The 26,612-nt window shown below is 36.4% G+C and overlaps 1 protein-coding gene and 1 non-coding gene across 5 annotated transcripts in view; both read left to right on the forward strand.

The window, feature by feature from the left end:
* The window catches only part of LOC113232879 (multiple epidermal growth factor-like domains protein 10), a 91,213-nt gene that overhangs the window by 16,017 nt on the left and 48,584 nt on the right, over positions 1-26,612 (forward strand). For 3 of the 4 annotated variants that reach the window (XM_026467754.1, XM_026467756.1, XM_026467757.1), the window contains exon 1: positions 10,070-10,224. The exons of the other annotated variant lie outside the window; for it this stretch is intronic. The gene's annotated coding sequence lies outside the window, so the exon portion shown is untranslated. Of the gene's footprint in view, positions 1-10,069; positions 10,225-26,612 lie in introns of those variants that run through there. 4 annotated transcript variants of the gene reach the window in all.
* LOC113233465 lies at positions 6,505-6,623 on the forward strand. The gene has a single exon (XR_003310707.1). It is a non-coding gene; the product is annotated as a 5S ribosomal RNA (ribosomal RNA).

Genomic DNA, 26,612 nt, shown 5'->3' on the forward strand with positions numbered 1-26,612 from the left:
CCATGAATTAATTTAATTTTTAATGTTAATTACTTGAATTAATTGAATCAAATTTAATTTATGTAACTTCAAATATAATTAATGTAACCAATATGTAATATAATTAGTAATGTGATGTAATTCTATGTTTTAGTATTATCACGGACTATGTTGTCTGATATGAATAAATGGATTTCAATTTCAATTTGAAGTAAACGTAAAAGGTGGTTAAGTTTGAACGATTACAAATTTACACATTATTTACAATTTATTTAGGCGACTTGGGCGTCTAATTTAATCAAATTAAAGAATTAGAGAATTCCATATGTTATGAGTACCGGAGCAAAGGAATTTACTCTGGTGTAGGTACTACTACCCACAACACCTTGGTAGGACTAATATAGAAAACTTCCTACCGGGAATTGGACTGAGCGCTCTTCATCCAGCGCCTACATTGCAATCCTTTGAGTTTTTTTATTACACCAAATGACGGGACGAACGAGTTTTGCGTCTGGTGGTAAGCGACACGCCTATCCATAACAGTTGCAGTGTTACTCAGAACATCGCAAAGATCTTAGGGGCACTGCCAGTGCACCCGTCACGCTGAGATATAAGTTGACAAGTCACATGTGCCTGTAATTTCACCAGCACCCTTACCCTACCAAACAGAAACGCAGTAATGCTTACATTACTGCTTGGCGGCAGACATAGGTAAGGCAGTACTTCACTGGACGAAGTCGTTAACAAGGAGCTCTATTATTAAAACTCATCAGGTCACTGGGTATAGGAAAGGGGTATAATTTGACAACACGGATTTTTTTGTGCCTTTATATCCCAAGATCACATCCGTGTTATTTTCACCCAATTAACTTACTTTCTCTTAATCGGATATAGGGAGAATACGGCACGGATCATAAAAATAAAACACCAGTTCTATATATTTTTAACAGAATGAACTATGCCGACATGATAATTTATCAAATGAGAACCATTCATTCTTTTGAACGACATTATTCTTACAAAATGTACGTGTATATTCGAATGTATGTGGACTTTGTACTATGACTCGAGGTGTGGGTAGATGAATGGTGTGAAAAATACGTGAAATACTTAACTGGATTGGATTATTTTAAACTTGGCATTGTGTTTGGATTCGTTAATATGAAACCTTTTTTATTGTTTATTCTGTCATACTTTAGTTATTAATAATTTATAAAATATGGACTTACAAGTGCGTACGTATATATCACACCTTTAGAATGAAAGTGACACAACACAAAAATCCAACTTTTGGAAATACACATAATAAGATTTGAAGTTATGATATTTTCACATTATTTACTTACTACTCTTCAAATACTAAAGACTTGATAATCCTAGAAGATAATGACGAAACATCAGTTTTATATCCTCAAAAATTGCTTCAGATTTTTTTTCATATTTAACAATTTAATTTTCAAAAACTATAACACTGTAAAGTCACTTTTTTACTGAACTTTTTAACCGACTTCAAAAGAAAGAAAGAGATTCTCAATTCGACTGTATGATTTTTTTTGTATGTATGTTACGCGATAACTAATAATATATGAACCAATTTGAAATGATTTTTTTTGTAAAGACCACTAGTGAGGTACCCACCTCACTAGTGGTCCCATTTAAATTTGAAGAAAATATTTTACCTCTAATGGTAGCAAACTAGGGAATGGATCTGGCTTCGCGCACTTTCCGGTAACCGATTTTAATAAAACTTAGCAAACTTGGGGTCGTCTTTTTTAGTACTCCGTACTGAGATTATTTGTTGTCATTTGACATAACAAGAATTAAGTCTCTTTCATTGTCACCATTATAATTGACATGGTTAAAGGTACATTTTTTTCTACGTTCTGCATATTATGAAATATACGCTATTTGGTATATTTGTTTACTTATTTCGTACCTTAGAATAATAACGCATAGAATGATAGTTTCATATCAAACGAACTGTCACAAGAGAGGCAAAAATCAAATTCATGTAGGCTAGTTTTAGTAGTAGGTTAATTTTTGGTTTTAGTGAATATTTATATAAAAATACAAGTTGAAATGCGTTACTTCCTTGTGGAATGTGATGTTAGTATCTATTTTATGTTTGTCTGACGTATTTTTACACTCATTTACCGCACATTTCGTCATTTTAAGCTAAAATTCTTGATCTGTTCGCGGTGCAAGTGGACCTTGAGCATTGAAGGCCCGCCCGCTCGTGTAGGCCCATTGGGCGCGCTTCAATTTGCCTCACTTAGCGTGTGCGGACTAGGTTTCTATGCGTTATTATTCTAAGTTTCGTACCATATTGTTTCCAAATAAACATTGGAAATGATAAATGAAAAATTAATCAATACTTTATGAACTTTACTAATGGTAGAGACCATTGTGAAAGGGTTCGTCCGGGGAAGTACTGCCACATTATCTATTTTTGCCGTCAGACAGCGTTATTGCGTTCCGGTTTTGAAAGGTAAGGGTTCTAGTGAAATTGCAGGCACAAGGGACTTTTAACTTACTCAGATCTTTGCGGTTCAAAGCTCTGAGTGGCTGCATCTGCTATGGACATTGGTGTCCTTTATCATAAAAAATCTGTTTGTGAAGTTTCTTTGACATTTTTCTCAAAGAAATTTGCACGATTTCCAATGTAATAAAGATATATTGAATATGAATCAATACTATTTGATAGTGTTACAATTTCATTCATTCATTCATTCAAAGTCATCAGAAGAAACATGGTTTTATTACTCACGTAGTCAGAACTGCATACGACTGGTTAAGGTCACTTTGATTGGTTCGACCTCTGTACGTAGAGGAATAACAAATAAACTTGCAAGCAATTTGAATTGTGGATTGGCAAACTACCGAGGGGTCTTGAGACTTGATGTTAGTACGGAATTAGGAACAATTTTCCTACTCGGTCAAGTGTAACAATGGTTTTACGAAACTGATTTATAAAGTGCATAAAATTTTAAACTAAAAATAAGTTTACCTGTTAGTAGAACAGATTTCAAATGCCGGAGAAATCCAATATCGAGCCATGACCGCCGACTTATCGTAAGCGACATTTTTGTCTAACAGTGTTTTTCATTGCAATAGTGTATTTTCTATCCAGGGAATAAAACGAGCCGATATACAAGGTAGGTGGTTAGGCACCCGAACTCTATCGAGGGTGTTTATTACTCCGAGGGTTTATACTGGATTTTATTCTCGAGGTGATAACTTTACATTTCATTACGATTGCGAGAAAAAATATTTCAATCGTTTTCACTCTAACAAAATAACGAACGTAAATTCTGAAGATTTCGCGGTTTTTTTTTCCAACCACACACAGACACAGATACAACAAACGCGGGAAAATATAATGGCGCCACCGTCTATGCGGAAAAGGCACGGAACTAAAACGGCGTACTACTGGCTGTTTGCGTTTGTTCCCTCGAAGTAAATAAAAATATTAGGGACTTTTTACTAGGGATTAAAGGTTGCACTTCACTCCCGTTACGTAAGGCTATATTGACATACTCTTAGAGCATGAGAAGTGAAAATGATATTTTAAAAAATAACGGACGAGGACACTGCAAAAGTCTACATTGCCAACAATTTTAACAAAAGCTAAGTTTGTCGTTAACTTATCATTCTGTCGGTAAATTTTTATATTTTAGCGTAACTGATAGAATTAAGAAATCATAACGTAAACGACCCCACTTGTTATCGCAACCGACACACTACAACACAGTTTCGTCGTTTACTATAAATAAAGTGGCAAAGAACGTGTTGCACCATATTGCATATTTTTAACGCCTGAAAACTTTAAAAATCTTTAGACAGAGATAACAAAAATATTGTAAGTGGCAAAAAACGCTATCATCCATTGTTTAAAAAATAATTTAGCTGTTATTAATTATTCTATATTTTAATTCAATTTAGTATCCGATGGCAAACGCCCGGATGAAATGACACTCATACCTTGGAGTATGGGCCGGACACTGATGTGGGACGCAGCTGATGAGGTTCCTGCACGCCAGCAAGACGACTGGCGGAAAGAATAAAGAGTAATAAGTACCTGGATCTCAGCTCCGACTACCTATTTCAATCCTTTGGAGTTAAAAGTGTTGGCCCAAAGCAAAAATATGAAAGACCTAAAAAAAGGGCTAAAAAGTCTATGAAAAAATCAAATACAAACACATAGACAGCGTCTGGCACGGTATGCCATAAGACGTCTGGTCAAATCCGGCCGGATCGAAGGAATTTTTTTTGAGTGTTCGATCTTTGTATTAATAATTATTTAAAAAACCTAATTTAATAAATTCACACACCTATTGTTTGCGACTTAATTTCGTAATTATTTTAATAAACTTAAGCAAAGACAGTAAGTATAAAGATACTTTGTGTAGTGCCAGCTGCGGTAACAAAAAGGTCAGTAGCTCAATATTATGCTGGAAAATTAAATTAAGCTATCATTTTTCTAATGAGGAACAGAGTAAAGAGTAATTTGGAATTCAATCACATAACATGTTTTAATTGTCGCAGTCAGTAACGCGATATTCTTAAAAAAATATATAGGTTAGTTACAAGAAATCCCTTTATGGGATAAGCTCGCACTTGTACACTAACAATTTAACTGCTTGTTAAAATATGTAATTTGTTATATGGTACAATAAAGTGTTTACATGCATACATGTCCTACAAAAGGGGTTTGAAAAGGGTCCTAAGGGGTTGGCAAAGGACTTGTAAAGCCTCTGGTGTTGCAGGCGTTCATAGACGACCGGTGACCGCTTTCCATCAGGCGGGTCGTATGCTTGTTTGCTGTCTACATAACAAATATGATTTGATTGTGCTTTCGGCAAGTACAGAACTGAGTGGGCATTTGTTTGTCTAACAGTGAAGCATACAATTGCGGTTGTATTCTTGTGATAGGTTGATGCGATAGGTTAGTAAAATTGTACGCTAAAGTTCTTTCTATATGTGAGGATTTTTGGCCTTCAGTTGCTGTCTATATTAATATATATTATTATTTAATATAAATTTAAGTTGTTGATCTTTCTATTACTTATAAATAAATAAGAATTTTCTACCCCACTAAAGCGATACGTTTGAATCACACTTTATTGAATTCAAATAACACGGCGACGGAAAAACATATCAGTAAACAATTTTGCTCGCAATGACCTTGTCGAGATGTAGATTTTCCGTGTTGTCCGCCATGACATACTTACGTTATTATGTCAACGTAACTGGTTCTTGTTATAGTGGTGTGTTGTGTGTGACGAACTTTGCGAGGCAATAAATGAAAGTTCTAGGACAATACCATGAGAAATTCCAATGGTGGAAACTATCGTGATTCATGACACGTGTGGTACCTTCGCCACGTTATAAAATATTTATTCTTTTTCAAATTCAGGTTCAAATTCAAAATATTTCTTTTCAGATAACAGGATCCATTGGTGTTAGTGTAAGAGATAAAAAAAATTATTGTTAGTAAGAATATTCTATAACATATTACTAATTAATTAAAATCTAAAATGTCATGTACTTACGAGGCATCTAGTGCGGGGCTGTTATGGTGTGAATTATTTTCTCATTCATTTTCTTATGTAAATTGAAGAAAGATTACTTTCAAAGATAATGTTAATAAAATTATAAAAAAAACAGAACTTGTTATATCTCTATTAAACTATCTATACTCTCTCACGTATCTTACTATTGATAGATAAATAATAACTAGATAAAATCTTATTACTTAACGAGGCAAAAATCTTTTTTCTTAAGATCAAGATTGTGAGATTTAACATACATGGACCTCCGTGGTCCAGCGGTTAAAACTGTGGGAGCTAGATGAGGTTCCGGGATCTTTTCCCTGTTTAATAATTGTAAAGAACTTCTCTAAATTTATTCATTGTGGAAGGAGTTCCGTAGTTTGAAACTAGGTCTTTTTATGATACCAAGTCACAGCATGAACTCGCGCCTCGCCTATCCGTAGCAGTTGTAGTGTCACTGAGAGCTTTAAATCACAAAGATCTGAGGGGCACTGCCACTGGGCTAGTCACTCTGAGACGTAAATTGACAAGTCCCAAGTGCCTGTAATTTTACTAGCACCCTTAACCTTAAAAACCAGAACACAGTAATGGTCACAATAAATAAATACCAATGCACACACTCATGTAGGCTATACAAATATTTCTCCCGGCCCGGGAATCGAACCTGGGACCTGAGCGTGGCAGGCCGGCATGGTAAGCGTTCGGTCACAGGGGCAGTTAATAACAATACTGCTTGACGGCAAAAATAGGTAAGATGGCCGTACTTCCCTGAACGAACTCGTTTCACAAGGCATTCTACTGCCACTTAATAATTAAAGGTAATATGTGTGATTGTTTATAACATTAACAAAAAAGTTGTAAAAACGTAAATATAACTGTTTATAGACTTTTCTACTATTTTTTACTAGACAACAGTTTTCTTTTCGATGACGTCATATTCTTTAAAGTGAGTGTTAAATTTAGTCGTTACGTTGCCAACGACCATACCACGTTGGATACACCGGTTCTCGTCCGATCACCGAAGTTAAGCGACGTCGGGCGCTGTCAGTACTTGGATGGGTGACCGCCTGGGAACACAGCGTGTCGTTGGCTTTTTGCTTCCAAATTGTCTTAGCTACATCTCTGCCACGCAAGTGCGATGCCGTTGATGTATTTTTAACCGACTTCAAAAAAGGAGGATTTACGCCATTGCTCCGGCTATGTAAATAGATTTTGATGATTCTTTTTTGTTGGAAAGAGGGCACTTCGATATTACCATTTGAATTTGAACCAAATATTCCACCTATAAACGCAAACTTGGGGTTGTATCTGGTTTGGCGCACTTTCCGTAAGCGGTGTCTATAAAACTTGGCAAATAGATGTATTCCAATAAAAAAACTGCTTATCGACTTATGACGTCGGTTTTTTTTAAATAAAAAAGTTATAATGTTCTATATTTTTGTAATTGTAAGTAAAAATGTAAGTATTTTTATTTATTTTTACCATTTGCATTTAAGTGTCCCGAGATTTTAGAGGGATAATTATGTATTACTTGAAGTTTAGGTAAATATATACTGCTTATAATCTCTCAAGTCTTATAATCTCTCTCAAGTCTAATATCTGATAACAATGTTAACGAAATTATCGAAAAAAAAAATACGTTCACTAAATCCAATAAATACATTTTATTTACAAATACGAACAATCATCTTTAAAATCGGTAGGTTTAGAAACAAATTCCAGCATTCCAGCTACAATACGGGGTTTTAAAAAGTGATATATTGGTACACTACAATGCGAGGTCAACGCTATCGTTCCGCGTTGTGCGCACACGCATCCTCTACACTGGATGCAAATTCTCCATCTAACCATATTTGTTTACGGATTGCACACTAAGTATACTCATGGACATATTTAGAGGAATACAAAAACAGGTTGAATTGACAGGGAGAAATATTTGTATGGCCTACATTTGAGTTATTTGTGGTTGTCTATGTGTTTGTTCATAGCACTCGCAACAAATGGTTTCCCTAGTGCGTGGCTACAAGTGTGGTTATCAATAAAAACATTTTATTTCTCTGCAAAAACTTTACTTTCGTGTCCAGGAGAACGAAAAGTTGATTTTTTTTATAACCCTAGTTGACGGGACGAACCTATCGTGCGCCTTGTGGTAAGCAACACGCCTGTCCATAACAGTTACAATGCCATTCAGAGTTTTAAAACACAAAGACCAGATCTGACACATTGTTGATATGTGCCTGTAATTTCACCAGCACTCTTACCCTTCGAAATGCCCACATTACCTACTGCTTGGCGGCAAAAATAGGTAAGGTGGCAGTACTTTCCTGGACGAGCTCTTTCACAAGAAGCTGTACTGTTATCCTTAAGTAAACGTACAAATTTTCAGGTTTCACTTAGTTTAAAAACAAAAAGAAAACATTATATTTTAAATCAATAATATATTTCAACTTAAATAAATTTTAAATATAGAATCCCGAACAGTATAAGTAAGAGAGCGTTGTGGTATGAAAGATGATGTAGTGACAAGGATAGAGAAAGGGGTGTTTCTATTGTTTGGTCATGTAGAAAGAATTAATATTGGTAGATTGAGGGCACAAATTTACAGAGCGAATGTGGATGGAAGCGTAGGCAGAGGTAGACCTCGGCGAACATATCTCAATCAGATTGAGGATGTCCTTAAAAAAAGGCCGGGTTAAAAGTACCAATAAATAATAATAACACTTTTTTGACATTTATTCATAAGCACATTTACAATAAAATGGTTAATAGTAAAGAGTATTGGAAACGTGTACTCTAGTGCCAATGAAAAGGATGGAACCTCAGCACTACTGCTGCTTTTCAGGTTCACCTTCATACATGGACATCCGCTGCTGACAATTGTCAATAATCACAGGAATTACATTTTAAATTTATAAGACATGCTTAAAATTAATTAATGTTTCGATGGGCAAACGAACTCTTACATGTAAAAGAACACTATGTATAATATATAATAAATACCGGACACAAACGGCACTGGAACAGGCATAAATGTATGAAGAGATTAATGGGAATGCAGGAAGCGAAGAAGGTTTGTCAGGGGCGTAACAAGTGGAGGTCCATTGTCTCTGCCTAACCTGGTGGGAGACAGGCGTTATGATATGTATGTATGTATGTAAAATTCTATAAATTGATGACAAATAACCTCTGTAACAAGCACAAAAACAAAGTTTCAGGGGTATATAGCTACTGTTTTCTTAATACTATCTGCTCTATTAAACAGAAACCAATACTGTCAAACCAGTGTGAATGAATAAATGAATAAATGAAATATTATCTTTGCTCATTAAAAATAGTGTTGTTATTCACCTGTGTTTTTCAACTATTTCCGGAAATTATTCGTCAAATACGACTCATTTCTTATCGACGTCTTTATCAGTTGGTCCTTCAAATGGATATACTCAATACTAAAACTGAATAGTCGCGCATTGAATACGAGACATTGCATATTTGTTTTAGAATAGTTTAAAGTAGTTATTATTGTTCTTGAATGATCCTTTAGGTGTTAAGTTTGTTTAGAAGTGATTTGGGTGTTGGTGAAGATCAGATTTGTGATAAGGTTTGTGCATTGTATTTATTGTTTCTTTTTCACATGATTTACGTTATTAACGTTAGTACCTATTGTTTTAAACTCGAGGTTAAACACTGATATAGGACATTTACATTTAGACTTAAATTTTTGTTTCAATATCAAAAGAGTTCTGGACATACGTACAGGTATTAGGGCACAACAGCAAGTGTTGCATTGATTGTGTAGGAGCACCGCAGTAGCATTGGGTTAGACTAGTATCCCTTACACATCTTATCTATGTAGAAGGCTACCTGTGACGGAAGCAATAGCAGCGCCCCTCAGATCTTTGTAATTTGAAGCTCTTAACGGCACTGCAACTGTTATGGGTAGACGTGTCGCTTACCACCAGGTGCACGTCTAAAAACATTATTAGTATATTTATTCATTAATTATAATGCCTATAATATTTTCTGATCGTAATTTGTTACATCTATACAATGTATAGTAGCCGTAGAGCTTGTGAAAGAACCCGTCCAAGGAACTACTGCCACCTATTTCCGCCGCCAAACAGTAAAGTAAGCATTACTGCGTTCCTGTTTCGAAGGGTTGTGAAGTTGGATGGGAAGTGCTGGTGAAATTACAGGCACAAGGGTATTGTCAACTTATTTCTCAGGGTGACGGGCACAGTGGCAGTGCCCTTCAGATCTTTGTGGTTTAAAGCGCTGAATAGCCCTGTAACTGTTATGGACAGGAGTGTTACTTAACATCATCATCAGGTGCACGACTTATTCGTGTATTTCAAAAATAGCCTCTATATTTCTTTTTTTACTAAGCTTAAACCGTGTACACAAAAATGAGAAAACCCTGAACTAGATGAACATTATGACTATGCCAATTAAACCTTCCTATTTCTATATCACGACGATAGTACCACAGTTTATGGGAAACTCATCTATGTATAACCAGTTTGATTCATTCAGTGTAACGCCGGCCCGCGATCGCTGCGCGCGTTTCTTCGAACGGCTACAAAATGTACGTTTACAATTTATCGAAGTTTCAGTTTATTTAAAAATAATAGTGACAATTTTCGGGAATAACGATGTGTGGTTATTGAAATTCGGCAAACAAATTGGCTGTTTTCTGGTAAGGGTAATTGCGTTTTTATTATTTTTGTTTAGTTCTATTTATGATGTTATTTTTTTAGTTTTTTATATTATATCATTAAATTTAATTTTCAGTGGAATAATGTTTCTTATTAAACATTATTATTATTATTTAAAGAATATTTTGTATATTTTTTTCAGAAAATAATATTATTACTAGTGACCCGCGAGTATTACAGTTTTTGTATTTACAAACAGTTTTAACAAATTAGCTACCTTATGTGCTAATTCAAGTAGATAACGGAATATCGTCATCAACTCATTTATACATTCTACGTTCCACTGCCGTACACGGGTCTCCTCTGGATGGACTCTGAGTGGACTATGGCCTAAATGAAAATATACATCTTCCAAAATTATGTTTAAAACTATTCAACCGATTCGTCTTTATTAATTAACAAATATGAATCAAACTTTTTCAAGTTTAATAATTGTGTCCTAAATCTCTACAATTCGACTGCCTCCGTGGCCGAACGGTTACCATGCCGGACTGCCACGCAGAGGTCCCAGGTTCGATTCCCGGGCCGAGAGAAATATTTGTATGGCCTACATTTGTTTCTCTCGTGAGTTTGGGTGTAATTTGTGGTTGTCTATGTGTGTGTCCATGGCACCCGCGACACAGGGTTTCCCTAGTGCGGGGCTATGTTGAGTGTGTGCGTTATAATTCATATTTTCTGCTATTGTACTTTCTGTGAAATAATTTTGAATGTACAAATATAAAAGAACAAATAAATAACTCAGTGATTCAAAAACGAATTATAATAATACGAATAGGATTGCGGTTTGCATTTGCAAGATTTAGTAAAAAATTGAAACGTGATGGACATGAAACGGCATGTCAAAGACGGTTCATCGTTAAATTGTAAATTTTTGGATGTAAATGTAAAAATGTAAATTGTAAATCAAGTTTTCGAAATCTTCACAGGATCCATAATCACGGGTGGCTAAGATAGGAAAGCCAGGTGTCTGTCTATTATTAAATAAAATATTTTTAATTTCGTAAAGACTTTTACTTTGGTAATTTAAAATATGAAGTCTATTGAATATGACGATGTTTTACTACCTTGAAGTTCTATTATTTTTTGTTAATTTACTCCTCTAGTTTATTATAATTATTAATAGGATCGGACACTTAGAAAAAAATCCTTTGATCCAGTGCCTTCAGCATACCGTGTGTGACATATTGAGGAATGTTTAAGAAGAAGAATAATTACAAAAATATAGTACATTATTGCAGAGGCCGGGAAGTAAGGGATTGTTAGAGGAGTATGAGTTACAAGCGAGGCCTTGTATTGATACGAGTCAAGAAATTCCCATTCGCGCCGAGGCATGTATAGAATTTTTCTCAAATAATGCGAGGCAATCATAAAAGCCTTAAGAGAGGAAGATGTACAATAGAAAACATATTAATTAACAATAAAATGTATACAATACAATTGCTAAAAGAATATGTTCTTGTTTTTCCAGGCACATTAATAGTAATCTGCTGAATTTCTGATGATGTGTTTGAATGTATATCTATTACCGTGTTTTCGTAATTGCTCTTCAGACTAGCACTCATTTTCTCGCATCAAAATACAAAACAGCGACAAAACAAAAGAATAGGTTCCAAAACACTTTAGTTTAAATGTTACCGCTATTTTCTTTTTTTAAGTAAGCGGTACATTACATTTATATACATTTTTAATTCTTTTTTCTTTGGCCTCTTTACATAATTCATTATTATTAAGTAGATTTATAAGTTTAGAGAAGAGGATAGTCACCTGGACGCTGGCAGAATTGTCCTCAGTGGGATAGAGGCCAAATACAAAAAAAAGAAGAGGACAGTAATGGGTTTTTATACTTACTTTGCAGGCCTTGGCCGAGAAGAAGTCGCATGGTATATGAATGACAAACTTTCCGTGTTAGTTTTTTGAAAGTAATGCAAACAAATAATACGCTTTATAAGTACAGTTTAGAATAGTAGTTTGCATTAGTTTTAGAAGCTATAGAATTCCTTGTGAATGAGTTCATCCAAAGAAGTACTGCCCTTTACCGATTTCTGCCGCCAAGCAATAATAAAAGCATTATATATGGGACTTGTCAACTTATACCTCAGGGTGACGGGCACAGTGGACTGCCCCTAAGATCTTTGCGATTAAAAGCTCTAAGTGGCAGTGCAACTGTTATGGATAGGCGTGTCGCTTACCGCCAGGCGTTAACTTGTTCCTCCTTTCACTTGGCATTAAAAAAAAATTAGACAAAACTGGTTAATGACTTTATCGTACCACCCAGGCATGACCATGGGACCAGTAGAGTCCGAAATATTGGTTTGTTTGAAAACAAATATTTACGATTTAGATACGAAAAAACATTTTTATTCCCAATGTGTGACAACCGCGAAAACCTAAGAAATCGTTATACGTAACTACCCAAATAAATGAGTTACCGATGAATTTTATCGGTGGCTAATTTTCACACTACACGCTATAATTACTCTCTGGCTGAAAAAAATATAAACTTTACTTTTACCGATGTTTCGTTTTACTAATTTTATTTTTATATTTCTATAAAGTAATTGAAGAAAATCTTTAAGTTTTTTCTATACAATATTAAGTGACGGAACTAACAAGTCGTGCACCTGTGGTAAGCTACACGCTTGTCCATAACAGTTGCAATGCCAATCAGTGCTTTAAACCGCAAAGATCTCAGGGTCACTGCCACTGCGTCTGTCACCCTGAGACATAAGTTGACAATTCCCATGTGCCTGTAATTTCACCAGCACCCTTACCCTTCAAAACCGAAACACAGTAATGCTGACATAGAAATAAGTTTATTGTTCATAAAATCAGACATATATATACATATATATATCGCATGCCTTATATTCACAATTTTTTTATTGTTAATAGCTACAATGGCTACTAGCTACCTTCTTTCTTATCGAAAAGCGTCGAATTGTATTAAAATTTACTCATGCGTTATCTTTGTATACAATTTCCTCACCCATGACTGTACGATGTACTCTACATTCAATCAAAGGTGTCATCGACGTAACTTATGTTGCCGTAAAATGCGTATAATAGTGCAAGTACATATTATCGATGTATTTTTGTTATTTCTGCATCGAGATCATCGATTATCGTCTTTCAATATTATGATCTTCTTGAATTAAAACTATGTCAATCAATGTCGGCGAGGATTGTGAACTGGTTCACCGCTCTATATCTTGATATATAGTCCCCTTAGTTCTAACAGCAGTTGCACTAATATGGCTAAATAGATAAAAACTTCCGTATTGTATACATTTGCAATGTCATAATCTTAAAAAAATCTGAACATGCTACCTTTGCCATTTGTTATCACTCATCCTCTATATTTTAAAACACGTGGTGAAGTGATACAAAGGCAGACCAGACATAAAATCATGAATCTTTTGTACCAACCTCGTTGCCATAAATTAATTTATAAGAGTAACTGCTACAACATGTGCATAGAGATCTTCAATAGTTTATCAAATGAATTGAAATTACTACACGGACCTACGTTTAAATCACAATTGACAAAATGGCTTATGACACATTGCTTCTATACTAATAAATAATATTTAGAATTTACAAACACTAATTTATATTAATTTGAAATGCAATTAATTTTTGAGGCCAAAATATTTAATGCAATTAATATTTGCACATCTGCTGCCAGGTTCAATACATTGTGTCTAATTTTATTTAAGATCTGTAGAATTACTGCATTCTGGCAAATAAACTTTTTTTTATTTCTAATCCTGAAGACGAGCGTCCACACTGGCAATTGTTAAATCATGCGACTTTGATGGCCCAGCGATTAGCGTGCACTATAGGCACTAGGAATCTCGAATTCGATTCTCAGTGGGATCAATTTGGGAAACAACTCTTTCTAAATTTGTTTCGGCCTGAATGTTCTGGGTAGCGTCCTGTTGCCCTATAACTCCACTAATTTTTATTGTGGTTATTAATACAAAGAACGAATACATAGAAAAACTTTTTCGACCCGATGGGACTTGAACCCACGACCATACTGCACAGTAGTATTACTCTTACCAACTGAGCTGCGGGTCGAGTTACCGAGTTGTCGAAATTGTCCAATGTGTCTTTTGTCAAAGACCGTTGAACCGCTCGTGACATCCAGTGAGAGATTTTAAAACCTTCTTCACTGCAGCATTATAAAAATTTAGTTGCCCTGGTCATACAGAAAATGTCCTGGCTTGAGACCAAACCGTTGATGTGGTCATTATTATTATTATTCGTTTAGAGAGGCCTATATCAAACTCCATACTGGTACAGGTTGAAGTAAACATATGAGCTGGGAAGGAGTTGGACATATCTGTCGCATGCACCCACAGAGATGAGCTCATACACCCACTTGGTGGAGGCCGGAGAACGACAAGCGGCGTGGCAGATCAAACGGGGTGATGTCAAACCCGGAGCTGTGGAAGTCGAGGGGCTAATTAAAAAAACAGAGAGATTTAGTAGCGATAGAACTTCTTGTGAAAAAGTTCGTTCAGAGAAGTACTGCCTGTTCCTGCCGCCGAGTAATAATGTGAGCATTACTGCGATTCGGTTTTGAAGGGTGACGAGCGCAGTGCAATAACCCTGGAATTTTTGCAATGTAACGCTCTATGCGGTAGCTTAGCTAAGCTTAAGTAGCAGTGGGCCGCGCATGTCTACAGAAGGGTTAATCGCCGATGGAGCACACATGTTCTTGAATGGCGTCAAGGAAAACGTAGTGTGAGACGCCCTGCGGCAAGATGGACGGACAGCCTGAGAAAGGTGGCCGGCAGCGGCTGGATGCGGGAGGCACAAAACCGGGAGAGTTGGCGTACTCAAGGGGAAGCTTATGTCCATCAGTGGATGCGTGTAAGATAATGATGGTGCTCTAAGCGGCACTGCGACTGTTAGGGTGCGTTTATTCGACCGCGTATATATAACTGTTATGGCAAAATACGCTCTATTTGTTTACCTTTTTACGTTTTAACGTGAGCCTGCCTTGTCTCTTGTCTACGCGGCGGCCGTGTGGTTGTTTTATTCCGAGGAATTTAAATGTTGTTGACTAGTAAATAGGATTCAGATTCGCCATTAATGTACGTGAAAGCGTGGAAACTGGGCGGCCGCGCGAAGACTTTCGCGTCGTGTAACCGGGCGCTTATGAACAGGCATGTCACTTACCACCAAGCGCAAGACTTGTTCGTCCTGTCACTTAGTACCTATCATAAAAAAAGAAATCTCTCGTGTGACAGAAACAAAAATTCATCACAATTAAAATGTATTTATTTTAATCACGTAAATATCATTACCACAGCCCGAAAATTTATTAGAAAGTCTCCATTGGAGAAATTTACAAATCTTCAATTTTATTTTACACTCAGTTACAATATGACACGGTACCGCCGCTTGACCCAAACGATTCGGAACAGGAAGTCGTTCCGATTGAGGAAATTTTGATTGTCAAAACTATATTTCAACTTTTAGTTGAAATTAATCAGTAACGGAGTTGTAATTGATTGATTAATTGATTAACAATGAGCGTGCACTTCGTATTAATTGTTTTTATTTTTGATTGATTTCGTTAAGTACAGCGATGATTCGATAGAGTTACAAGAATAGATCAAGAGTTTGTTTACCTTATCGATACTTGTGAAACACAAATAATCAAGAGATAGCAAGTGAATGATTATAACAAGGTGATTAGCTCTTTCAGTATGTTGCTATCTGTGACATTTGAAATGAATTTTGTAAAAGATGAATACGAAGAAATGTTTATTTACAAACAGTAAACGCCAGGGTTCCTTACTCAATATTTCGAAAAATATGCCTTTTGAGTGAGAGTTTGATCAATTTTATGATTTCAAGTGTAATTTGCTTACCTATGAAATACGGATTAATTGAAATTTGATAGAGATAACAAAAACAAAGCACAAGTCCGATCTTGCATGGAGTACTGCAGTCACCTGTGGCTCAGCGAAGTATCAACTTGAGGCTCTTGATTGAACGCAGAGCCAGGAGACTCATTAGTAACGATTATAAGCTCGAATTTAAACTTCATGGTTTAGCCCACCGGCACAAAGTTGCCTGTCTGTCGGTTTTCTACAGAATATATTTCGGTGAGTGTGCCCATGAGTTCCATTAGCTCATCCCGTCCGTCCCCTTTTACCATCGGACATCTGGACTTGGTCGATATTCCCATTAGACGTACTAAGCGCTTTTCATCATCTTTTATTATGCGCGCACCCCAGGAATGGAATTCCCTGCCTGCTACTATGTTTCCGAGCACATACAAGCCGAGGACCTTCAAGATGCGACTGAATAGGCATCTTCTGGGCGAGCTTGCTCATCGTAGATCCTATAATTGCTCCAGAACTAGGTCGTGAGCAAATCCATTTAATTTAAAAAACAAATAGGAATTAATATGGGATACGTACAGGAGCAGGATTTATCACCAATATATTTATAAAATACATATTTAGTAGCAGTAGAGTTCCTTGTGAATGAATTCGTCCAGGGAAGTGTTGCCACCTACGTTACCTGTATCTGCCGCCAAGCAGTAAATAAATTTATTTGTTTATTTATTTATTCAAATAATAATAAATAACGCACACACTCAACATAGCCCCGCACTAGGGAAACCCTGTGTCGCGGGTGCCATGGACATACACATAGACAACCACAAATTACACCCAAACTCACGAGAGAAATAATTGTAGGCCATACAACTATTTCTCCCGGCCCAAGAATCGAACCTGGGACCTCTGCGTGGCCGTCCGGCATGGTAACCGTTTGGCCACAGAGGCAGTTAAAAAAAACCAGTAAGTTGTGAGTATTACTTACTGCGTTTCGATTTTGAAGGGTAAAGATGCTGGTAAAATTACAAGTACCCCATCCACTTGTAATTTCTCTCTTCAAGTTATGTCTCAGGGTGACTCAGATCTTTGCGATTAAAGCTCTGAGTGGCACTGCAACTTTTAAGGACAGGCGTGTCGTTTACCACTAGGTACACGACTTGTTCGTACCGCCACTTCGTATCATACAAAAAAAAAGAGAACTTCTGACCCAGGCACTACAGAAGGCGAATATTTGTTATGTGAACTATGTAATCAGCGCCGTGAACCACACCACAGCTAAAATTTAAAAACATACTGAACCCGAGACAGAAATTACTCAAAAAAAAGATAGAAAATTTACAAAAATTAAATTATAGTGAACTTTAATGTTATAATAGAAAATTTAACTATTTTTTCGAAGTCGCGTGTATTTGTTTTTTAAAAGAAACCAACGTTTCGGTCCCTTTACAGGCCCCATGGTCACGGCTCACCGAAACGTTGGGTTGTTTAAAAAAAAAGATTTAGATCCGAGAATCGTTTCATAATAACTAGATATTTATTGATACACTTAATTGTTAAGACTACAGCAGACTGAGATGGATTGGTAACAAGTTTTCTTCACAACCGAAATCTTACATCTACAAGCACAGTAAAGTAAGTAGTATCTCTATGCCTTCAAGAGTTTATTTAGTTTTAAAGTGTCTCAAGTATCTCAACTTCAATTCACAATTCCCGTGAAAAGTAAACTGATCCCGGATCGTTGAACCGAAGAACCGATTCCTACGCAGCAATGCCTGATGTTGACTTTCAACCTACGCTCGTGAGATCTCGACTTCTGTCGCAACGAAGTTGGTTTTTTTTGCTACGAATTATAAACAATATTTAAACATATATCACACACTAGAATACCTACTTACAAAACCGGCTACAGTGTTTAATATAAACTTAAAATCAAGGTGTCACAAAAATGTTACCAAATTCAGACTGTTTATAGTAGCAGATTTTGAAAAAGTTTCTCATAAAAAAAATCGTTTGTTTTCATAAATACTATTCCTTTAACGGATTTAAATAAAACTTGGCAGATAGATGCACTCAATGTAAGCGACACCTTCTCATGTAAAAAGATTAAAGTACTTATCGTAACTTATGGTATTTCTCAAAAGAAACTAACTTGACTCAAAAAAGAACAAATAAGGCGGGATAATACTTATGAAAACAAACGATTTTTTCAATTAGAAACTTGTTCAAAATCTGTTTTTCTTTACGTTCTGAATTTAATAACATTTTTATGATACCTTCTTAGTTTTTGAGTTTGTATTGAACACTCTCACGAGGGTATTTTAATGTGTGATATACGTTTAAATGTTGTTTATAATTCTTTATCCACCTGTTTGTCATAGGTATAACAACAATTTCCTACTACAACATTTTTCCTACTACAGAAACCAATATTAAATTTATTTAATTATTTTATCTGAAATACCTCTTTTTTCAGTTTTTTTAATCTGGAGTATTTGTTTTTTAAAGCCATAATATAAGGGTATATTTTGCACTCTCAACAATAATATGGCGAAATTGTTATTTAAAAAAATGTATTTTGTCAAAATCAAATCGATGTCATTTTTGGCAAAATTGTTACTTATGTCTGTATGTGTTATAGATAAGACTTCGTATTTTATATAACTGCACTGTACAATACTAGAATGTGTGTTCACACATGTGCTACGTAATTATATTACGCTCCAATCATGCACCCGTACAGGTCACGGTGGCTAATTGCCGACAAAAGAAGGATTGTGTGAAACAAGCCCGAGCTGGTGTTCGTCAGTGCATACGAGATTTACACTACTAACTTACACGTGCGGATTAGGAATTTAGAAATCGATGTAGAATATACGTCACAAAGTCCATGACGAGTGGAGTTGTTAAGTTTGTCGTGGTGGGCCAGATTTTCATTTGTTAAGATATTCAAGATTTTTGCGTCATAGCCTTGCTTTTCCTGACAATGTTTTCTGCGAACTCAATACATTGTATGCCAATGAGTCACTACACTTATCAACACGGAAAACAAATATCGACAAGTACGACAGAAAAAATTAATGTCCATGTAAAAATAATGAAAAGACGTTTTAAAGTGTGTTCCGAATCGACTCCTATGACACAGTTCTATACAGGTCGGCAACGAATCTACGGGTTTTAGTACTATACTCATCAGACCGTGCCGGGCGCGAGCCGAGCCACGTACGAGACTCGGATTGGAAATGTTGCGTACATTTTATATGAAGTGATTCACATTCTAACGTGCCGCGTCCGTGGCACGGACGAGCGATGCCCGAGTTGCTTCCGAACTCGTCCGAGCCTCGGATGCGGCCCGGCCCGCCTCGGCTTGTTGTAATGTGAACACTGTTTGACTCTGTCTAATTTAAGATCGTGCGACACGTACGAGTCTCGGATGCCTTAGACACGGCTTCCGAGGCTCGGATGACTCGGACACGGCTCGCGCCCGGCACGGTCTAATATGAATCATCCTTTACTCTCGTTCCCCGTCCTACATCCGTCCGAAACAATTACTGTCAAATAAGTAATATTCGAACAAATCTAAAGGTAATGTCACGTATCATTCGCATCAGGCGTCTTTTAATTTGGTCGGGAATTACCTACTTATTTGGCAGTAATTGTTTCTGACGGATATCGGACGGAGAACGGGAGTATAGGGCCAGTTTCTTGTGAATTTCTGATTGCGTCCTTATGCAGTCGACGATGGCTGATCAGCGGCCGCGAACGGGCGCGTTGACGCGAACAGTAGCTTCAATGCCCGCCACGTTTACGGCCGAATGACTCCGAAGATGCGAAGGTTTCATACACCTCGACTCGAAATGGTGGCTGAACGGCGGCCAAACAGCCGCGTCGACAGCGAATCGGCTTAATGTGACATTCCACGATTCCATTTCACTGCGATTTTATTATAAACCTTTAGTAACTGAGGCAGTCTTCGTCCAGAAGCAGAGTATATTATAAGCTGATGTAGATTCACAGCTCTATAGGTTAGGTACAAAGAAACTTAAGTGCTAGGAAGTAATTTTTACTACAGAGCGTTTTAAAGACAATGATGCTCTTGTTTAGGCATTTAAAACATCTTAAGGTTAAATAAAATACTTTAAATGAAAAACTAACGAGGTTAGGACTTCATGTCTTTTACAGAGGGTCGATGTCAACGGTACAAGATCGTCAGGGTCTGCCATTAGCATTGGAGTCCCTCAAGGTTAAATTCTAGGTCCTTTTTTGTTTTTAGTTGACATTAATGACTTACCTAGCCTCGTGGAGGTTACATAACATGAGACAGTATTGTTTGTTGATGGTACTTCCTTATTATTCAAAGTTAAAAGGCTAAAGGTTATTCCTATGACAATGTGAAAAAAATACGAAAACTTTCTGACGTCGAAACATCTAGATTGGTTTACTTCAGCTACTTTTACAGTTTAATCACACACAGCATTTTGCTTGAGGTAATGCCGCCGATGTTAATAGAATTATTTATTAGACAACAAAATTGTGAAGGTACAATGGAAATTAAATTAAGTACACAAAATAAAAGAAACACAATTTGTTGCAGCGACTATCGTGTACAAATAAATGATTAAATATTTTAGGAAAAGAAATATTTTAGGGCAATATACAATCTGGGTCCCAGAGTGTCTTTGAGAGATAAGTTTAAATAGATTAACATTCTCACACTAAAACATACATAGTACATTTATGAAAATGTTATTCACGTTAAGAAAATTGTTTTTTTTACGAAGAATAGAAAAAACAGACATAACATTAATACGAGTAATAATAATAAAGTAGCTGTTCTTGACAGTCGTCTTCACAAAGTCTCAAATTCATTTTCATTCTCAACACATAAGGGGCAATGCATATGCTTCTATAATAAGATTTCGGTTGATTTTCAAAATTTGTAATTTACGAGGTTTAGAACTATAGTGAAAGAAAAATGTTATACTAAACGTTTATTATACAGCTTCTGCGTACTTGAATGATAAAAATCCGTGGTAATGACCCATTTAGCTCTTGCAGATAGTCTCGATCTAAGATGTTTAAATTAAATGTTGTAATGATAAATGTATTGTTACAAAGAGCAACCCTTCTTCTTCTCAGAGGAATCTGTCTTACGAATGAACGAGCAGTAGACTATGATTAAAGTATGACATTTCAAGTGTAATTTGCTTTTCCTATGAAATAAAGATTATTTGACTTAACTTTGACCATATCGTGGTTTTTATCATTGTAAACTTAGAATAATAACGCATAGAAACCTAGTCCGCACACGCTAAGTGAGGCAAATTGAAGCGCGCCCAATGGGCCTACACGAGCGGGCGGGCCTTCAGTGCTCAAGGTCAACTTGCACCGCGAACAGATCAAGAATTTTAGCTAAAAATGACGAAATGTGCGGTAAATGAGTGTAAAAATACGTCAGACAAACAAAATAGATACTAACATCACATTCCACAAGAAAGTAACGCGTTTCAACTTGTATTTTTATATAAACATTCACTAAAACCGAAAATTAACCTACTACTAAAACTAGCCTACATGAATTTGATTTTTGCCTCACTTGTGACAGTTCGTTTGATATGAAACTATCATTCCATGCGTTATTATTCTAAGATTGTAAAGCAATGTTTGTAAAAATACATAAATTCCAAAATATAGATCTCTCACCCACAGAACGTATTCCTTCAACGGAAATAATCGTGCACCAAAGAGACTAAAATCAATTTCTCTAATTCATATTCACAATGTGCTTAATTGTGATCGATTGTTGACAATTGTTTCGTAATCATGACTCACAGATTTGCATAACAATACAATGTCACTTGCGCCCGCGCAGCGTATGGAGAGAACTCTTACTGTACCTGCGTAGTTTGCGTTGTTGACAATGCACATTAATTTACAATCAATCACGGTCCTAACCAGGGATCACGGCTTACGTACCTCCAAGTTTGACTTTTTTTATGATACCGACAAACAAGTCGTGCCTCTGGTGTTAAGCGACACGTCTGTCCATAGCAGTTGCAGTGTCACAAAAGTCGCAAAGGTCTGAGGGACACTACCTTTGCGCCTGTCACCCTGAGACGTAAGTTGACAAGTCCCATGTGCCCATAGTTTCACTATCACCCTTACGCTTCAAAACCGAAATACAGTAATGCGCACATTACTGCTTGGCCGCAGAAATAGGTACTCTCGTTATAAAAATAATACTAATACTATTATGAAACAAATTATGTATAAGTTTGTGAAATTGTATAACTTCCCTATTTAAGCATAAAAAAGTTATCAACTAATTTCGTCCGTTAATCTTAAACAATCGACATTTTGCCGATGTGTCCTTATTGTACCAAATGTGCGATATAAACAAATGAACGACAGATGTTTAAAAAATTATTTAGATAGCATTCAATAGTTTTTAAACAGTATATGTAGGTTGGTGGGTTACTCGGCATATTATGTAACTCAGTTGCGTCCTTGATTTTAGAATGTTTTGTTTGAACTGTAGACTTTTTGAACTTAGAATTCTATTTTTAAAAACCACGTGACGATGGTCGCTAGCCAATAGACGTAGCTTTTGACTAGGCGCGGTAAGAGAAACAGCGCGCACGCATATCGCTGGTCACGATCTATCGTGATACACATTTTTTGTTCCAACCCGATCCATTGCGTAACTTACTATGGCTGATTTTTGTTGATCTGTGTCAGGTTTGGACAGTATTTTAATTAGTTCTAACAGTAATACGTATTTAAATTTTTATTGAATTGATATTCAATTATTTTGAAATTACTCCACTAGTTTGTTATAATTATTAATACAAAGATCGAACGTGATCATCATCATATACAGCCTGACTTCTCCCACTGCTGAGTATAGGCCTCCAAATTTCTGTGCCACTCCCCACGATTACAAAGATCGAACACTCATAAAAAATTCCTTCGATCCGGCCAGATTCGAACCGACGTCTTCTAGCATACCAAGCAAACTAAACCACGAACGAGCGGACCTCACGAATTTTTTTATGTGCTTGCGTCGTATCTTTATGTTTGGTTTTTTCAACGACTTTTTAGCCATAGCGCCATCTATGAGAAATCTATGATATTTCGTCACCCAGTTAGATACCTTTACAGCTACCAGCCCCGACTAGAGATGTTGCTATTCATTGTAATACGAATTTTAAATACGGGAAGCTTAGCCACATCTTCAGGTAATCAAGACTAGACGTAGAACGAGTCACGCTTGGGGTTTCTATGATAGACCGAATTCCTAATGAAGTCATACATCACAGAACTAAAGTGACCGACATAGGTCGCAAAATCAGTAACCTGAAGTGGCAGTGGATTGGACATATCTGCAGGAGAGTTGATGGTGGATGGAGCAGTGGATCTCCTCATGTTCTCGTTCGACATCCTGTCCGAAACAATTAAAAGAAAATGTCAAGTATGAAGCTTCAATCGCATCATGCGATGCATCTTTTAATTTCGTCGAGTATTAATTATTTGACAGTAATTGTTTAGTACGGATGTCCGAAAGATTACGGGAGTAGACCCCCAGATTTGGTCTGGAGTAGCGACCACGTCAAGGAAAACGATCGCGAGACCAGAGAAACCGGGAGAGTTGGCGTGCTCAAGCTTATGTTCAGCAGTGGATGCGTGTAAGCTTAAGTATTTATTGAATGTCATGATGGTCTTCATATATTTTTTTGTGAAGATGTTTCACTAGTTTGTTGCCGTAACTTGCTATAACTCTTGATCAACCACGGACGGAGTCATCAGAATTTACGAATTTCTTTACTTGTTTGTTACCGGGGATCTGCTCTCGTTCGTTTTTTTTACGTAGTAATTGTTTCGGGTGAACGTTAGACAAAGAACGAGAGTACTGATCTTTGTATTGGGTTTTTTGAACGGATTTTTCGGCGTCTTTTGAATATAATTCAATGACTACCTAAAAATGTATTTAGTAATTGGTAATTAAAATATTTAGTAGTGGCGTCAGTGACCGACAAGCACCAGTGTTCGACTTCTTTTTTAAAAATTAATTTCTAATATGATTTAGGACAATGTTTTCTATAAGTAAGGTAAATTACCGGGTGTTCATTATTGGCGAGTATCAATTACTGGTTAATTAATTAGTGGATTTTCGGTGTTCATTACTGGAGATTCAGGGAAATTGTAATTTAGAGTTTTTAGTAATAATTTATAATAGCTTTCTATGAAACATACTACAGCATAATCTTTCTTGAGGATTATATCTAAAAAGTAAAGTAATCGCTATTGATATATGTTTCAAAACAAAAAACTTATTTCAAATTTAAAGACACACTTCCCTTACAATGTCGATCATTGATGCCATCACTCTACTTGGTGTCTGGTTAACTCCATCCACTTTCGAATGTAGATCTCGAAATGTGCGCCATTTTGTCTGGTGCCGTCCATTAAGGGGTTAATATTCAAAAACCTACGCTGGCGGTTAAAAGATCGATAATTTCCACCACTAGCTCTGCTGTCTGTCAGTGGTCAGTGAATATTTACTGACTATATAGCTGTACTAATATAGAAAAGGCTATACTGCCAACCACCGATAGCTATATTTATAACATAAGTCTCATTATTTTGCAAGTGTTCCAGGTTCCCTATGTAAATAGAAATCAGAAATTTACCCCTCGCGTGTTTTTTTTCTTTATAAAATAGAATAGAAACCATTCATTAAAACGGCACCATATAAAAAAAGGCACAAAAAAGACAAACATAAATAAAAACAGAAATAACACAAAAAAACAGCGTAACAACATTTAAACAACAAGTCACATAATACTACACTGACATGTGTGTGGCTGTGGCGTATGCAAAAGGATTCCATTTAGCTAAAGTCGCAACCAAGACTAGGCTGTGACGCCGGTTTTCAATGGGCCCTAGGCGAGTGAGTGACAGACGTATGCGTCCCGAAGTAAAAATAAAAAAAACTATGTAAATATTTATGACTTGCGGTGTATGTTTATACACACATCGTGTCTAGGAATCAAGCAAGTTTATGCCAAATAAAGAAAATTAGGTTTTTTAACCAACTTCAAAAAAGGAGGAGGTTTTCAATTCGACTGTATGTCCTTTTTTTTCTTTTTTTTTTGTATGTATGTTACGTGACAACTCCGGTATTTGTGAACCGATTTTCATGATTCTTTTTTTGTTGGAAAGGGGGTACGTCCCATTTCATTTTGAAGATAATCATTCACCTTTAAGGGTGGCTGTCCACGTATGAAGATTCTTTTTTGTAAATAGCGCCTAACTTTAATTTAGGAGCATTTATTTTAATGGTTGATTTTGCTATTTCTCCAATTCAAGGCGTTTTTCTCTCGATATACTTTGAGTAGTGAGAACCGATTATTATTATCTCCAGTGTCAAGTCCTGTAGAGTGGCGAACTAGAAGATATTTCAATAAAACTTAGCAAATAGACGTAATTCCACTTCGTACTTTGGAGGTAGGTTTTTTATAACTCTGTACTGAGATTATTTAATAATACCAAATAACGGAACGGACAAGACGTGCGCCTGGTTGCAGTGCCATTCAGAGCTTTAAATCGTAATGATCTTATGGGCACCGCCACTGCGCCCGTCACCATGAGATATAAGTTGACAAGTCCCATGTGCCTGTAATTTCACCAGCACCCTTACCCTTCTAAGCTGGAACGCAGTAAAGCTCACATTACTGTTTGGCGACAGAAATAAGTAAGATGGCATTACTTCCCTAGACGAACTCTTTCACATAGGGCTCTACTACTACTACACTGTTGTGTGGCTACTACACTGCTGTTTATTAATATTTTTTTTTGGTAAATTCCCTAATTTGAAAAATAAATGAATAATTTAATAAATTTAGGAATGAAACTATTTTTCCGGATTTAAATCGCGTATATTTGTTTTTTCAAACAAACCGACGTTTCGGGCCCTTTACAGGTCCCATGGTCACGGTTGACTTTAATAAATTTTAAGTGTAGTAGAGCTTCTTGTGGAAGAGATCGTTCTTTCTTTATTGCGTTCCAGTTTCGAAGAGTGCTGGTGAATTCACAGGCACATGGAACTTGTCGATTTAGGGAGACGGGTGTACTGGACGTGAACCTCAGATCTTGCGATTTAAAGCTTTGAATGGCACTGCAAGTAATTACGGATAGACGTGTCGCTTGCCACCTGGCTCTCGAAAAAAAGCAAGTGATCAGAAGCCATTTTGTGACGATATGACCTCCAGCCATCGTCATCTCACCTTTTTATCACCTTTTCTCTGGTTCCTGGCCATTTATTTTCAAATTTTGAATTGTTCTTTAATTCCTTGCCTTTAATGCCTCGACATTCTCATTTTGTTTCGTTCTGTCGTCACTCTCTGATCAATTGCTTGCTTGATGTGTCTAGGCTGTGGAGGTTACGGAGGCCACATTAGCCTTTCAACTTTATAACAATCCTGTTGATAGAAAAATTATTACCACGTTTT

Source organism: Hyposmocoma kahamanoa, unplaced genomic scaffold (genome assembly GCF_003589595.1).
Source record: "Hyposmocoma kahamanoa isolate Upper Pololo Valley unplaced genomic scaffold, ASM358959v1 78, whole genome shotgun sequence".
In the NCBI taxonomy this organism is placed as follows: Eukaryota; Metazoa; Arthropoda; class Insecta; order Lepidoptera; family Cosmopterigidae; genus Hyposmocoma; species Hyposmocoma kahamanoa.